Consider the following 16,254-nt stretch of genomic DNA (forward strand, 5'->3'; position numbering starts at 1 on the left):
ATACTATATGCTGGTATGCTGGTTCTATGCTCTTTATTTGTCAGTTGCAAGGATAGCATTGTTACTGTTCCTTGCCTCTGTTATTAATGAGCAACCTTTAAGTAGACTGATATAGTCCTTGACCATCATATTTAATGATGGATTACTATCCATCCTAATACAGTATGTCGCTCAGCCTTTCTATTTTCACTGCCTGTGCCGCTAGCTAGGTCATGTAGGCTAATGTCTGCTTGCCGCTGGGAAACTTTTGTCAAGATGATATCTTAATGATTGTGCTCGAGTCCTCGAAGGCTACTCTTGTGCTAGTCTGGCTACAAGTGGGTCTCTATTCAAATGCAGACATCAGTTTATTGTATTTGATTAGTCTGTGATACACTGTCTTTAGTTGAGAGATGGTCTGGCAATGAAGATCCTTGTTCTGTCTTTTAATGTTTTTTCAATCTCTTCATTTATGATAAATCAGAGTTCATAGTTATTCCATAGTAGATATTGTTTCTACTCCCAAATAGGGAGGTACCATAGTAGACTTTTTTTCTACTCTAAATGGGGAGGTTCTATAATTTAGATGATGTTTTGTTTCCTCGTTTGATTACTATTGTCTCGATGAGATACACACTTTATATTTTCCATCAGTCATGGTTGGATCCCATTTTGTTTCAAAATGGGACTTCTGAGCACTCAAGCCAACTGCTTCTTTTCTGCAAGCATTAAAAGCTGAAAATTGCACTACTTTCTTTTTAACTTGGTTGAATAAGAAGGGGCTGACAACTTCTTGTGGTACATTTAAGCAGTTGGATGAGAATTTATTGTTAGATTTTAAGTGTGATTACTAGGTTGTGTGTTTGCACTTTTGTTTCTGAATGCATTCCAGACCTAGATTAGTCATCAGTTACTTGTTCTTGAGTGTTGTTTTGACAGCTGCTTTCACTAAGAATTATGATGGCATACTATGTAGTCTGCTTCATCAGTGACAATTTCGACTGATGCGTTTGTGCAGTAGGTGGCAGGGTCTTGTTTGATTGTAAGTCTCTCATGTATTTTTTAATATCTGCAGGATAAAGTACTAGCTCTTGTTCACAAGTATTGTGTTGTAGTTGACTGCCCTGGGACTTATTCCCCTCCTGTTTGCATTATTGGTGAGATATGTTTGCAAGAGTGGCTGTTGGGATATTTTGCCGTCCCTCAATCTATCTCTAGAAAGATCTGCATCTAATACCCCAAGTAGAGTGATAGCCCTTGATCTTATCAAGTAATGTACTCCTGTCCATCTTTAATAGTTGGTTCTTGGTCTCTATTTCTCTAAATTTGGCTATCTTAGTCCACTTTTTATAGTCTGCTCATGGTCACTATATCTCTGATGTTGGTTATGTTAATTAGAGCTCATAGGTTGGTGTGTCTGCTGCAAGGGAAGCTTAGCGACTTCGTTATTCTAGATAGTTACCTCTTCTCTTCATAGGCTGCTTATGCAAGGGTTTAGCTTCCTCAAACTGCATCTGTGTATTCAAATATTGATCTTATTTATTATACATGGAAGGTCTGATGTACTGGTTATCTCATTCTTATACTCATTCTTTCGAAGCTCCGTAATTTGGATGATTGATGAATAGATATTTGATTACCAATACCTTGGTTACTTTGGTGTTTTGTACGTTTTTGTCATAGTCATGACCCTTTGAGTTTCAACCTGCGGTTTTCAAATACCAATGCAATCTACTTCTCACCATCTGCGAGTATGACAGAAGTAGAAAGGAGTTAGGTTTTCTTGAATACTAAGAATAGACTGAAGATGTCCCATTGCACTTTGCAGGTCGAGTCAGACTTTTTGTCCTCTTCTTAGCATAGTTGTCAGTCTAAGCTCTTGGGACTTGGGTTACTCAATGCATCAGGTACTTATCTGTTGCTTTTCCTTGAGTGCTGGTAGTTATTTGTATTGCCCTTAAGTTTTTTATGGCTGGAGTACAAAAAGATGGATGTATTTATATACCCAGCAGGTTGTTTTTATCCTCATAGACTTCACTTGTGTTGAAAAGGGAATATGTTTCGTTTAAGATTAACTCCTTGGTATGTAAGGTAGTCTTTGTATCAGTGACAAGTGTTTCAGTTTATTTTGCTGGTAAGCTTTGTATGATGTTACATCATTGTAGGGCAAGCTATAAGCTCTTGATTTAACACCTAATAAGCTTGAATATCATAATAGTACCGATACTAGAGGTATTGAATCATATAGTTTGGGACACATCTTTAGTTCCACTAGATATTATCCTGGTATAAGAAATTGTACTTGAAGTAACTCCATACTTTAATGGACTTGGGACTTTTACCTATACTAGAAATGTCTGAACGATAATGATGTTCGATTCGTATTCAGGTGGCTTTTCAGTGTTGATAATGATGCAATGATATATTATAGATGTATTTCAGGTTGTATAGCACAAAGACCACACGCAGCAGTACTGTATTCCATAAATCATGTGTTTAATTGAACAAACACTGTTTGTTTTCAGAGCAAATAAAAGACATATATTGGAAAGATGAGAAATATTTTATGGTAATCAGATAACTTTTTGTGTTATGAAGAAACGTTTGCTTGACACCGATGGTAATATTCAAGATATTGTCATACTTTGGTGAATTTTTACATTATAGTTGAACTTATTCTGCTTATGAAAGTATTGTTACTCTAAGAGAATTGTAGAATAACTATGGTTATATCACATTTTCCTTTAAGATTATGTTATCATAGCAGAGCTAAGCATTTGATTATGTACTATGTTATGGTCTTTTAAGATACATAGCTAAATTGATTTACCTTAATAAACATCAGATTGAAAGAAAAGTCTTTAATTTCTATGGTTTTCCAAAGTACCTGTCTTAATGCAACATTGTATGTTAATCTTTGTTAGTTATAATGTTAGTAATGGATGCGTTTTGACTGGCAAAAGTTTAGAGAATTTTGAATGGAGTAAAAGACCTTTTATCACTGAATGAGTTTTTAAATATCTCTATTCCAGTTGCTTCAACTGGAGTCAGAATTATACAGCACAAGATAACCTTGCTTCAAGTTAACAAAGTGGAATTGTAAAGTTTGCCTATTCACTAAGTTATAACAGATTAAGAATTTTTTCTAAGTCAGTGTTTCATTTGATTGTATGACATTTCAAAACCTCTAAAATTTGGTTATGCCTTGTAATATAACTCCTACCAATATGACAAACTCTCAACACCAGTCTTGGGGTATTAACATCCTTAGAGTTTTTGAGCTTATCTTTATACCCAGTTCAAGAGTTACCAAATGGAGATTATCCAAATGACACAAAATGGCTTCCGATTATCGGATGCAGTTGTCGCATGCCAGACTACTCCCTCGCGAAGCGTAGGGACTCACGACTCCAGACTTGCCGCGGGAGTTCCCCCGGGATCGTTTCTTACTCTCATTTGGTCTCTGGTGGCAGGACAGAAGGGCAAAAAGCTCATTGGTTAGCTGCCAACTCAGTCCTTCAAGGTCAGCCCCTATTTTGGGGGGGACACTAATATACACAATTGTAAAAAAAAATAAAAAAAAAAAATTTTGGTAAATAAAATAAGGTTTAAATCTTAAAAAGTTTTATTTTATTCTTGAAAAATCATATATACATTTTTTATAGTTTTTTCAGTTTACAAGAGTTGTACATTAAATAAATCATATACCTTTTTCTATATATTCAAAACTTCGTAATGTCAAAGCTTATTTTCTCTTAATCAGGGGAAACAACTCTCATATAAGGGTCAAAATTTATATCTGGTTATCAATGTAAATGTGACAGGATTCTCATGTTAAATGCAAAGTCAAGATCACAGTTAATGCATATAAGCAAGCAGATACGTATCCTATATATATGCAATTATAGTAAAGACAAAATAATTAACCAAGATCTTTTTTTAACTTTATCACAAGACTTGTCACCGATACATTTTCTAACGGACGATTTTTATGGTCATTTTTAACGTATCGGCAACGTGTCTCGTGATAGAGGAACTTTGAAATCTTGATTATCTCTATTATATCTTTACTATCATCACACAGACGTAGGATTAGTAATAGCCTACTTCATGTATTAACTGTGATCTTGACTTTGCATTCAACATGAGAACTCTGTCACCTATACTGTACATTGATAACCAGACAGAAATTTTTACCCTTGTTTAGGAGTCCAGTTTTCCCCTGATCAAATTTACTGAAAAACAATTAATATTTTAGCAGCCTTTTAGACAAAATTGACTGATACTAGGTAACATTTTTAAATCAAGCCAAATTTAACTTAATTACTTTAAACCTTTTACCTAAATAGACATACTTTCAATAATCTATATTCATGATTATGCTGCTACTGCTTTTAAAGTTGATTACTAAAACAGGGTATGCATGGTTGTTCAAAATCTACCTCTTGTGGATTCTTACAAAATACAATAGTTCTTCACTTTACATGATATTTCAACATTTTAGTTGGATAAGAAATTGCTCATGAAAGGAAATATAAAGATAATGTAGATGATGGCATTTTTATGCATGTTTTCAAAGATTAAATATACTCAAGGACTTACAAATTGCTTAAAAAGTTTTGACTATTATTTAATTTGAAAAATATACTTGAAAGTATTCATTTATCATTCTTTTCTCAGAAAATTAACTAATATTTACATTGGGATTTTTAAGAGTCCAAAGAAAGGGTCTTTATTTAATCACTTCATGAACCTATAAAACTAAGAATAATTCACAACACTAAGAAACTGGTCTGTTTATGGCAATTTATAAATAAAAAATGTATTCAGCTTTTTCAAGATTTTCTAGGCTTTACAGAACTATTTAATTTTCAAGGATAAGGCAAAGATATTTCTACTTCAAACACCATATGGTTTTACTTAAAGATATTAACAAGTGGCCAACAGAATATAGTTGACGAATTTTACTTAGCTCAAATGAAAAAGCAAATGATAATTATGAATAACTGATATATGGCACACTAATGAAATTCTTTTTTATTGTATGATAAACTTACAATATTTGGATTAAAATTTACCCATGACAAATAAATCTGATTATCTACGGACAAAAACCTGAAGGGGACTAGACTTTACTTCAAAATGAAATCATTTGAAAACATGCATTTTTATAAAATGCCAAAAATACACCTTTAGAAATAAGAAAAACCAACAATTAGGCATGCACAAACTCAATTTTCTATAATAAACCTTTTTATTTCACTTGCATTTGCGAGAAAGTTGGCAAAGAAATCAGATCATTTAAAGAAAATGGATTGTCAAAGTCAAGTAGTGCAATTTAATACTGTATAGTACTCTAATAGCATATTACCTAAGCATTAATCAAAGTCAAGCTGAAACTACGAAAATTATTCAAAACAACTTCTTAGGGAACAGTTGCAAGTCTGCCATACTTTACAATAATGAAGCACCCTGCAAGCTATTGTCTAAAACTTTTAGTTGCTAATTCCTGACTATAGCTGTGTCTATATATCTTTTCCACAGACCACAATCTAATACAATAAAGTCCTTTGCATAAACACCACAAAAAGCCAAACGAGATTCTAAAAAGGACTAGAAAGACGCAGAAATTTAGCTCATTCAACCTTGACACCTCTAACCTAATGAGCTACTTCACAAAGCCATAACCGTTCTAAATACTCTAGGACACTGAAATTAAACTATACATAACCTTATCTGCTAGAAATTGGCCTTCTATAAATGCTGGCTGTGTTGACATGGGTCAGCAACATTAAAAAATTATTGCCCTCAGTACCAAGCACATCTGTGGTGGAATTGTGGGAGGTTGGGCTGTGGCACCCTAGCAGTACCAGCTGAACTCGGCCGAGTCCCTGGTTAGGCTGGAGGAACGTAGAGAGTAGTCCCCTTTTTGTTTTGTTTCTTTGTTGATGTCGGCTACCCCCCAAAATTGGGGGAAGTGCCTTGGTATATGGATGGACCAAGCACACACTCAAAGGGCACTGTTGAATACTGTACCATTAGATAAAACTAAACCAACATAAGGAGTCTATACTATTATTCAAATGACTTAGTTCTGACTAGAAAATAAAACTATCTTATCCTAAAACTGCAATAAAATCCTTTACAAGCTTTAAGGTTACACCTAGCTTGACTACTAGGGCAAATTTTTAATGAGATTCACTGCAAACAGCTCCAGGCCACCAAAGGAGGACAATTATTTTAAACTGGCTTGAAACTAAACTCTCTCAACCACATAACTGACAAGATTGCATATCTCTAACCATATTAACCAAAATAACCCAAATGACTATTTAACAACAAAATTTTAAAACTAACTTTTATTCTACCCAACTCTAAAAAACCAGTCCTTCAATAGGAGTATTACTTTGACAATTCTAGAATGGTCGTTTAAACTTCTATCATGGTAGATATCATCGCTGGCAGGTGAAGAGTAGGCCTTCCCCCCTTGCCATCTAGTGACCTTCACTTAGACTTTTAACCTATGACTTTCTGGGTGGCTGAGTCAGGCAGTGTAACATACATGAATACAGACCCTCATCCTTTAATAGGAGACTTATCCTACTGAGGGAGAAGTCCCTATAACCAAAGTGGATGATTTACAAATCCAGGAAATATGCCAAAGCACTTTAGTCCTATGGGGGAAGGAAATATGACGATTCCTGTCAACCTCAGGTCAAAGATGTCACAGGCGTTAGCTAGGGACCTACCAGGAGACAGGTAGGTGTTAATTGAAGAGTATATATCCATAAGGATTTTTTTGAATGCATGATCATTTTGAGAAATGGATTTCTACCCTCCCATTGTCTGGGAGGATGGCAAGATACCTCCATACAAAATGAAACTTCTCCATTTCAATACATGGGAAGGAAAAAATGGCCACATTCTCACCTCAACTCCACGACTTCCACTTCAAGTGCTACCTTAGACCAGATACTTTTTGTTCTGTGTGGGAGCCATGTCCAGTAGCTACCACAGAACCAAGGATAAGATTATCCAGGGTAGTGGGCAATGAAGGTAGTCTTGCCATACCAGACTTCTATCTTTAGGACTAGCACCAATGACAGGTTCATCCTTAAGGTGTACGAGTCAAAAGGCAGTAATATTCTGGGATATCTTTTTTACCGTTTCGGTGCAAGAAACGGTTGTCGTTGTCCTCATAGGACAGAAAAGTTGATCAACCTGACCCTACTTATAAAGAAGACCAATGACTTAAATCTGGACCTGTGTAGAGAAAATCTGCTCAGACACAAATCCAGATCAAAGGAGAAGGCCTTCCTCCATTTGAGAAGGACTTGCGACAGACAAAATGTCAGGGTATGTTTTGTAATGGGGAGGCCAAGGCTTGGTAGTAGTCTTGGTATCAGACCCTATCTGATGCCCCATTGTGGGCTCCTGCAGGGTCCGAGTGAGAAACCCAAGACTCAAGTGACGTCCCAAAAGGGATTTTGAATTCTTAAAGAGGAAAGGCTGTTTGGAGCTGCTACTGAGCAAAGGCTGAACCTCTGAAGGAGAAGAGTACAAAGTCTATAAATTAAAATCTGGTTAAAGGGCAAGTGTCAGCCTTTTCCCACTGTCCCTTGAGGGAGGAAGATGGGAAGAACCGTAATCCACTGTAGAGAGGCTAGAAAAGTATGCCTTCTTTGATGTCCTGAACTAAAAAAGATGGGTAGATCTTCCTGTACTTTGAAGATCAATAGCTAATCCAGATACCAATTAGTGTGGCACTTGAATGCTGCCAGTTATCCTGAGACAGATATAATCGGCAGACTGTTGAGCAATCGGTAAACCAGGTAAATAGGCTGAAAGGCTAAGGGAAACATTACTTGGTCAGCGAACGGAATGGGGAGATCCCACATGGAGAAAGCATGGACGAACGAGTGTTCATTGGTCTCCTTCAATGACTAAATTGTCTTTGGCTCTCCAAGAATAATGGAGTACTAAATATGTTAGCTTTTGCAAAGCAAACGAGATATCGTACCAGTGGCATAAGATTGGACCTAAGTCACCAGATCCAATACATATCACATGAACGAGTGTGGGAACATCTCAAGGCCTGGACCGGTCATCGAGCATGGGAAGATCTACAGTAGGTCGTAGGACAGTCTTGGCATGCTGAAGCTCTTGGGCGTCGAAAGACCTTTGGAATGGTGGTGCTACGAAGGAACAAATTTCCCTGGTGACTTGAATGCAAGTTCTGATCATGAGGGACCTGACTATGGGGAGGAGCAAACACAAGACGACTTATCACAAGGAGCAAACACAATTGAAACTTTCTCAAGAAGGCAAAACACAAAGGGAAAGACCCATAGGAAAACATGGAGCTCGTGAAAGATCTTGTAGGCCATACAAGTTATGGGAATATAATGAAACAGAAGCCCAAAAGTCTGTGACCAAACAGTCACAGAAGAACATGTGGGAAGTCTAGTTGTCAGGAGTACGACAAGCACGTGTCAAATTGATCAAGCAGTAACAGTCACACAGCGACCGCTCGAGCATGGAGACTGGCGGCGATATGGACTGAAGGGCATGGATTCTTTGAGCTGTAGTGAATGTGCTTGTGGAGAGCAACTGACTTCTTGCCTTGCGTGCGAGGCTAAAATATCCTCGGATCCTCTTCCTTGTTGTTTGTAACAGCATGATACTACTTCCTAGAGTGATAGTTCTTTGCACAATCGTGTCTTGGAACGAGATGACACACAGGTAGCAATGTGCCAACACTATCCCCAATGATAAGTTCTAAGCAATCACCACTTCTCTCTCCTGACAAAGAAAGAGATAAATGTTTAGGAAGGGGTTAAGAAGAGTAGCATTTTGAATCCAGACCAACAGCGCATGTGCTCATTTCTATGTGAGGTGCTCTTGCCAATGTTTCTTTACTCAATGGGGCAACTTTTGGTACCTACTCCACATGCCATGAGAACAAGTACTGGTAAGAGTGTAAGTCAGAGTACCCAGGCACCTTCTAAGAGTTGCATGCTGAGATTTCTTACTGCAAGGAACAACACTTGATGCACTTCTATGATGACATGGTGAAGAGGCAGGTGACAAGGAAAAGTTATGCAAACCTTGGACTATACTCTTGCTGGGAAAGCTACCTAAACAGCACAACCACGTGAAAAGTCCTTGGCACCTTTCTAGGGTCAGTTAGACACTGGAGGATAGAAGAGAGGTAGAGCCCTTCCCTTTCACATTCGGTTGACAACAAAAACTTTATCCAACGGCGCACCAGCGATATCTAAGGAAACCTAATTTCCCTAAGGTCATATTGAAGGATAGAACAGCAACAGAATTGCTGCCTGGCTGGAGAAAGTACCCTGGATAATGGCAGGTACCACCAAAAACTCGCTCACATTTATAGTTATCAGGAAACACTGTATCCTCAGCTTCTTCCATTGAAAATCCCTTGAATATGAGGATCCAATCAGAAGGTAGAAGATTAAAAATGTTAGACAGCAGAGTAGCACCTCTAGTACTAAACTGCAGCCAAAGACAAATTGAAAACTGCTCTACCTGGAGAGTGGACGGGGCCTACCCTCCAACTGCCAGCAATTATGTCTACCTCGATAAAAGTTTAAATCATCATTCCAGCTTCGCTGATAGCATACTCCTATGAAAGATCTCTAGTTTGTATTTGTGTAAGAACAAATGCATAAGTATACTAAAATGTTAAGTGTTTATATGAAAATTTACTCTGCAATAAACTAAGCCGAATGTGCGACATTTTACTTTATTAGAGAGAGAGAGAGAGAGAGAGAGAGAGAGAGAGAGAGAGAGAGAGAGAGAGAGAGAGAGAGAGAGAGAGAGAGAGAGAGAGAGAGAGAGAGAGAGAGAGAGAGAGAGAGAGAATATATTACGAAGTCAAACAACCTTTTGGTAGTACATTAGTAGTCTTTAACTCTTTCAACATATATAAAATAACTTTTTCATTGTTTTACACACACTAAGAACAGTAATATTAACCTTATCGTGAAGTTCTCTTCAGAATATCTTTATGAGCAATTTCTTCCCGAACAGACACAGGACAAGACATTCGGTAATTTCAAGAAAGCAAAGTAAAATGTGATTATCTAGAAATGATGCATAAAAAATTTCAGCCACTACAGTCAAGTTTGAATACATACTGCAACATACAGAAGTTCCAAATACGTAGGTTCAATTGCAAAGTTTACCCAAAAACATAAACAATAACTCCTACTTTATCATAGATGCATTAAACATTCGTGTAGGCAAAATTTCAATACATATACAAGTGAGGTTTACAGATTACATTACCAAATGTAAAAAAATATTGAATTTACCAATAACCCTTTTGCTAAAAAATCAGGTCTTGGAAACCACATGAGTAAACATTATTTCATCTAAATATTCTTAATATTTAGTCCTTTGAAAGCTTTTTGTATTTTGAAACAAAAAGGTAATCGCTTATTGGCATGTTACACTCAATATTTAGTCATTTGAAAACTTTCTTTGCAATCAAAAGAAAAAAAAAAAAAGTTATTTCCTAGTGTTTTACATTTAGTATTTAGGCATTTGAAAACTTTCTTTGCAATTGAAAAGAACGTAATCTCTTGGTTTGTTACTCTCAATATTTCATCATTTTGACATGATACTGTTAAACTAAATTTATTTAGATATTGGTTATTAGTTAACACTTTTACCCCCAGGTTCTTTGGAAATTTCCAACCATTAACCCCCAAGGGGTTATTTTTTTCCCAGCACATTTTGCAGTATATTTTTTTTTTAAATTGCTCTAACAGCCTTAATTTTTGTCATAGAGAGGTCAGGTTGGTCTCATTCTCTTGGAAAATGCCTGAATTTTCTCAAAAAATTATCAAAAATATGAAAAAAAAAAATTTTATAGCATTTTTTTTGCAAGGACGTACCGGTGCGTCCATGGGGGTAAATGGATGGCTTTTGTGAAACGTACCAGTACGTCCTTTGGGGGTAAAAGGGTTAACTGAATATCTACAATTACAGTGACAATATAGAGTAACTACATATCTATAAGCATAAATATAATTAGTGATAACAGAGTAGGTTTTTGACAATGTATCAATATTGATGGTAGTTTACTAAATAAAGGCTCAGAATATAGACTATATATACTAGAATCTATAATATCTTTTGGGAAAACAAGTGCTTCTATAACTTGTACTACAACAGTGAGACGATACTCTCTTCCCTGGATCTAATATTTGAAAAGTCAGCTATTTCAAGTACCACATCACTCAGGAGCCTCAAAAAAATTAGTATTTACTTCCAAAAAAAATCTATCTATAAATATACTTATTAAAAACTATCTTCTACAATAAATACTAACTCATTTGATTCTCTCATACTAACAATTCTTCATGTGTTGCATATTAACCCTTTTACCCCCAGGGTGTTTGGAAATTTCCAACCCTTAACCCCCAGGGGGTTATTTTTTTCCCAGCACATTTTTTTTAAATTGCTCTAAAAGCCTTAATTTCTGTCATAGAGAGGTCAGGTTGGTCTCATTCTCTTGGAAAATGCCTGAATTTTCTCAAAAAATTATCAAAAATATGAAAAAAATAATTTTTATAGCATTTTTTTGCAAGGACGTACCGGTACGTCCACGGGGGTAAAGGGATGGGTTTTGTGAAACGTACCAGTACTTCCTTTGAGGGTGAAAGGGTTAAACATTTCCCAATACATTAATCGACACTAACTTATGCTTTCATCTACACAAAATTCTATTGTTGAAAGCAAAATACATCATGATACTTTTGTCCACATAAATAATTCCTATAGTCTAAATCTGGACTCTCAAGCCTGACATGAAAGGTTAACGCCTATTTAAATCAAAATTGAACATTTAAGACTTAAAACTTTGATAAACAAAAACATATAAAAAGTTTCCTTAAACTTAAAGATTGGTTTGGTAAACTGATATAATCTCTGTTGTCTAGCGATCACTTCATCCATGAAATTACCTATAGAACTCAACATATCCCTAGTTTGAAAATAAATTATATTTGTTAAACTTCTTTCCAAAACAATATTCTACCCAAAATACTTAAGTATACTTCCAGAATTTATTAGACTTCAACTACAACAGCCCCTTTCTATATACTACACAAGAACTAAATTTTATCTTTTATGTCAGTACTGTATTCTATAAAACAAATTTACATTCTTTTTCTTGAACCTTTTAAACTTATTTTCCATTGAATTCTCCCCTCATCTATTCATGACTTCACTTGGAAACGGCCTCCCACTGAAAAATATTACTCTGTTCAAATAAATTTTTCTTAATCACATATAAAATTTATATTACGAAGCACAGGGATCAGAAACATGGCCGATGGTATAGAAAAATGTTAAGACCTTTAAAAAATGGCTCAAAATGCCAAGCTTCATTCCTGTAATAAGGTAAGGTGATCATATTACATACCAACAAACTGGGGGGAAAACATCGCGTTAAAAGTGTCAAGGAAAAAAGGGAAGAGAACACAACAGCGAGATGGTCAGGGCTCGGAATGAAAAGGGTTGAGAGAGAACTTGTCAGCGAAGCAGTAGATGAATAAATTGATATATAAAAATGAAGAAATAAAACCAGGAGGGTCCAAAAAATTCATAGAAAATAAAAGAGAGTAGGCATGTGTTTAAGAAGACTTTACAGAACAAAAGTGATGGGTGAGAGAACTAATTTTTTAAGAGGAAAGTCAACAACTATGATATAAAATGTTCCTAATTTTGTTCAATGAATTACCCATACATAGTTTCAAGTTCCAAAAAGTAATCACTAGTTATGGCTATTGCATATATAGCTATCTGTACTATAAAAGAAAATTTATTCATTTTTCAGTCGACCAGTAATGTGTAAGTGCTCATGCGAGACATTTAGATTGTAACAGTAACATTATTATTAATACAGGTACTATTATTATCATAAGTATTATTGACTTCATCATTATTGGATTAATCATAGGTATAAAATTACATTACTGAAATTGTGCTAACTGCTGTGTCTAGCTTAAGATTTGCATATCTAAACTATAGGCACTAAATTTACCATAAATACTATGTAAAAAACAGTATACATAATTAAACGGAAAAGAAATGTCATTTTATTGCCTTAATATTAACTAGTAAATATGGATAAATATGGAACAAAAAAGCCCATTTTAATCATAAATAACTGTTTGCAATATTTTGAATAAACTGTGTATTTCCTACACTGTTTTGACATTTTTTTTTTGTCCTGTAGAAATGGATAAGAATATTTTTAAGAAGAATGAAATGCAAAGTCGACAGATGATATGTAAACCGAATGTTGAAATAAATCAGAAATTCCCAACATGAAAATTTAGTCAAGATGAACTGGAAAAAAAAAACGACCTATCTTGAAACAGATTCTCTGAAAGTCACATGAATATTGCTAGCTAGTATTCAAACTAACTAGCAGTTTTTGTTCAATTTTGTCTATTAGCAATCTTGTGGAGTTTTGAATTAAAATTTTTGGATAGAAATTTCAAAAGTTCCTTTTTATGTAAAGAGCTACGCATATACTCAATGGGATAAAGGAGGGGAGTTAGCTGTGAAAATGACAAACAATAACTGAAAACTATCAGCTGTCAACTTCTGTCAAAAGGACTGAAAATTATGAAGCTGGTGGTCACGAACTTGAAACATTAATATTCAATATAAAGATCTTGAAAGATATCTCTTTTATAGATTCTTGAATAGCTTAAAATTAGTCAATTTTGCATTTTAAAATGTATATAATGTAGTCCTATTATTCTTATTATTACTTGCTACCCTAGTTGGAAAAGCAGGATGATATAAGCCGAAGGGTTCTAACAGGGAAAATAGCCCAGTGAGGAAACGAAATAGGGAAAACTAGAAGTGACGTTTAAGAACAATAGCAAAATAAATCTTTTGTATATAACTATAAAACTTGAAAAAAAATAAGATAAAAACTTCAAAAAAACCAGAGGAAGAGAAACGAGGTAGAATAGTGAGGCTGAGTGTGCCCTCAAGCATGAGATCTCTAATCTAAGACAGCGGAAGACACTGGTACAGAGCCTATGTCACTACCCAAAACTAGAGAACAATGCTGTATACAGAAAAAATTGTTAGAGTTGCACAATAAAAAGAATAAAAAAGAAATATTATATCTATGTGGCATGATTACACTCCTACAGAAATACATAAATTGAAAAATCATGAAATAATTGTACCAAAAATATTAAAGTATCATTTGTCACAAGGCGGCACTTTACACTTTTTTCCCTAACCACCACTAGGGGTTAGACATGTGTGACTTATACATGAAGACGCGTTTGGTGCTTCAGCAAATCTTGAAAGAACTTAAAACTTCAAGAAGCAGATCTTGTATTCTATTCTGGTCTTGCAAAAAAACTTGTTGACTCTTGAGCCGCCTTTCAGACAAAACTTGTCACATAATTCGTCGACGAACTTGAAAGAAAATCTTCTGGGCTCAAAGCCTTTTCATGATTTGCTGGCTTGGGGCAGTCACCTGAAAATTGCATTGGAGTGAATTCAGATGTACTAAATTACAGCAATGATAACGTAATTAGATATAAATTATTTTAAAACATCTAGACCTTCATAAGTGAGGGCCCAATACATTTTTTCCCACGTAAGAGATTTGTAAGACAGAAAAGTTCCAACTAATATCAAATAACAGCAACATAACTGTAATTGGGATACCCTTAATAATTTTAAAATAAATTTTATACATTTAAAAGTGCTGTATCCAATATTTCCCCATACAAGTGTTTGAGAGGCTAAAAAGTTCTGACTAATATCACATTAATTGTAAGGTTAATGCTTTCAACACCCAAGACATTGAAGCTAAAACTGAAAAAGGTTTATTCAAGTCTTAGAAGACAATAATGCTGTTTTTGACTTAAATTGATAAAGAAATTTATTTTAACTTCGCTTACACAACGCTAAGTTTAAATTTGATAACTTCATGAAAATAAGATTGAAAAGAATACTGTTTAAATTCAAGTCTTGCCAAGGAGACTGGTAAATATCATGAGACTGTCGAGGACCTAAAAAGGACCAATTCTTGAATTGAATATGACAAATTCGTAGGTAATTTGTATTTTTCCTAACTATACAAACCTTAGATATTTAATATGGGTAATTACTTTCGGCGTAGCTGAAATGACGAGCCATTACAATTTTAACGAGGGTTTACTACCCACTCGCGTAGCTAGCTACCCCTCCCCCCTGACACACCTGTGATTAGCTCACTTTGCTTAGAGGTAGGACTTCCCGGGGGACAGGGCTGGCGGGCAAGTTTGATTAAATAGCTAAGGTTTGTATGGTTAGGAAAAATACAAATTATCTATGAATGTCATTTGTTCCGTAACCGAAATACAAACCACGCTATTTAATATGGATGACTTAACCCTTAGGTAGGGTGATAAGTCCCAGCCGTTACTGGCTTTTGGCTTTTTGCCCGTGGACTCAGTATCTGAGTGTGTCAGTGCTCAAGATAAGGAGTCCCTGCACCTCGCAAGTGTCTTGCTCTGCAAGGACCGTGGCCTACGTAAGCTTGTGTGTGAAGGAATGAAGTGGGACTCGTCTTAGGAAGTTGACCCGAAGTCCTTTAGATGGAATTCTAAGATAGGACGTTCCCAATACCACCTCGTAAGGGTATGGGGACGTGACAGTATTATCTTAATACTAGGAACACAAGGAAACATGGTTTACCTGCAGTGGTTTGAGGTCGGCTGTGCAGAGAACCCAGGATGCTGCTTTCCCCGAGAGGGGAGAATGAAGAAAAGAATAAGGGCCAGGCATACCTTTTCATTCATGCAGACTAAAACCAGGTAACAATGCCCTCAACCCTCTGCTACTTTTCCATTAAGGAGCCTGAGGTTTAAACCCGCTGTTGTGCAGCCACCACAGGGCCGATAGAGAACGTATCGAGCCTCATATGGGTCACGTCTTACAGGTAGTGAGCTGTGAAGGTCGTTTGACGCTTCCAAACCCCTGCTTGTAAAACCTGCGTCACTGAGTAATTCTTCTTGAATGCCAGGGACGTAGCAATGCCTCTGAGATGTGCTCTAGGGCGACGTGACGGAGGAGGGTCGGGATTCAGGGAATGATGGATAACCCTGCGAATCCACGCTGAGATTGTATTCTTAGTGACCCTCCTCTTCGTCCTTCCTGTGCTCACGAACCATGCTTGCGCCCGAGGACGAATTGCAGCTGTTCTCTTAAGATGGAGCC

The 16,254-nt window shown here is 36.0% G+C and overlaps 1 long non-coding RNA gene across 1 annotated transcript; it reads right to left on the reverse strand.

Moving 5' to 3' along the window:
• Positions 1-10,084: 10,084 nt before the first annotated feature.
• Positions 10,085-12,089, reverse strand: LOC137625754 (uncharacterized). The gene is made up of 2 exons (XR_011040894.1): positions 11,684-12,089; positions 10,085-11,390 (listed from the first exon to the last, which is right to left on the reverse strand). It is a non-coding gene; the product is annotated as an uncharacterized lncRNA (long non-coding RNA).
• Between the last annotated feature and the right edge of the window lie 4,165 nt (positions 12,090-16,254).

This window comes from Palaemon carinicauda, chromosome 32, assembly GCF_036898095.1.
Source record: "Palaemon carinicauda isolate YSFRI2023 chromosome 32, ASM3689809v2, whole genome shotgun sequence".
Lineage (NCBI taxonomy): Eukaryota > Metazoa > Arthropoda > Malacostraca > Decapoda > Palaemonidae > Palaemon > Palaemon carinicauda.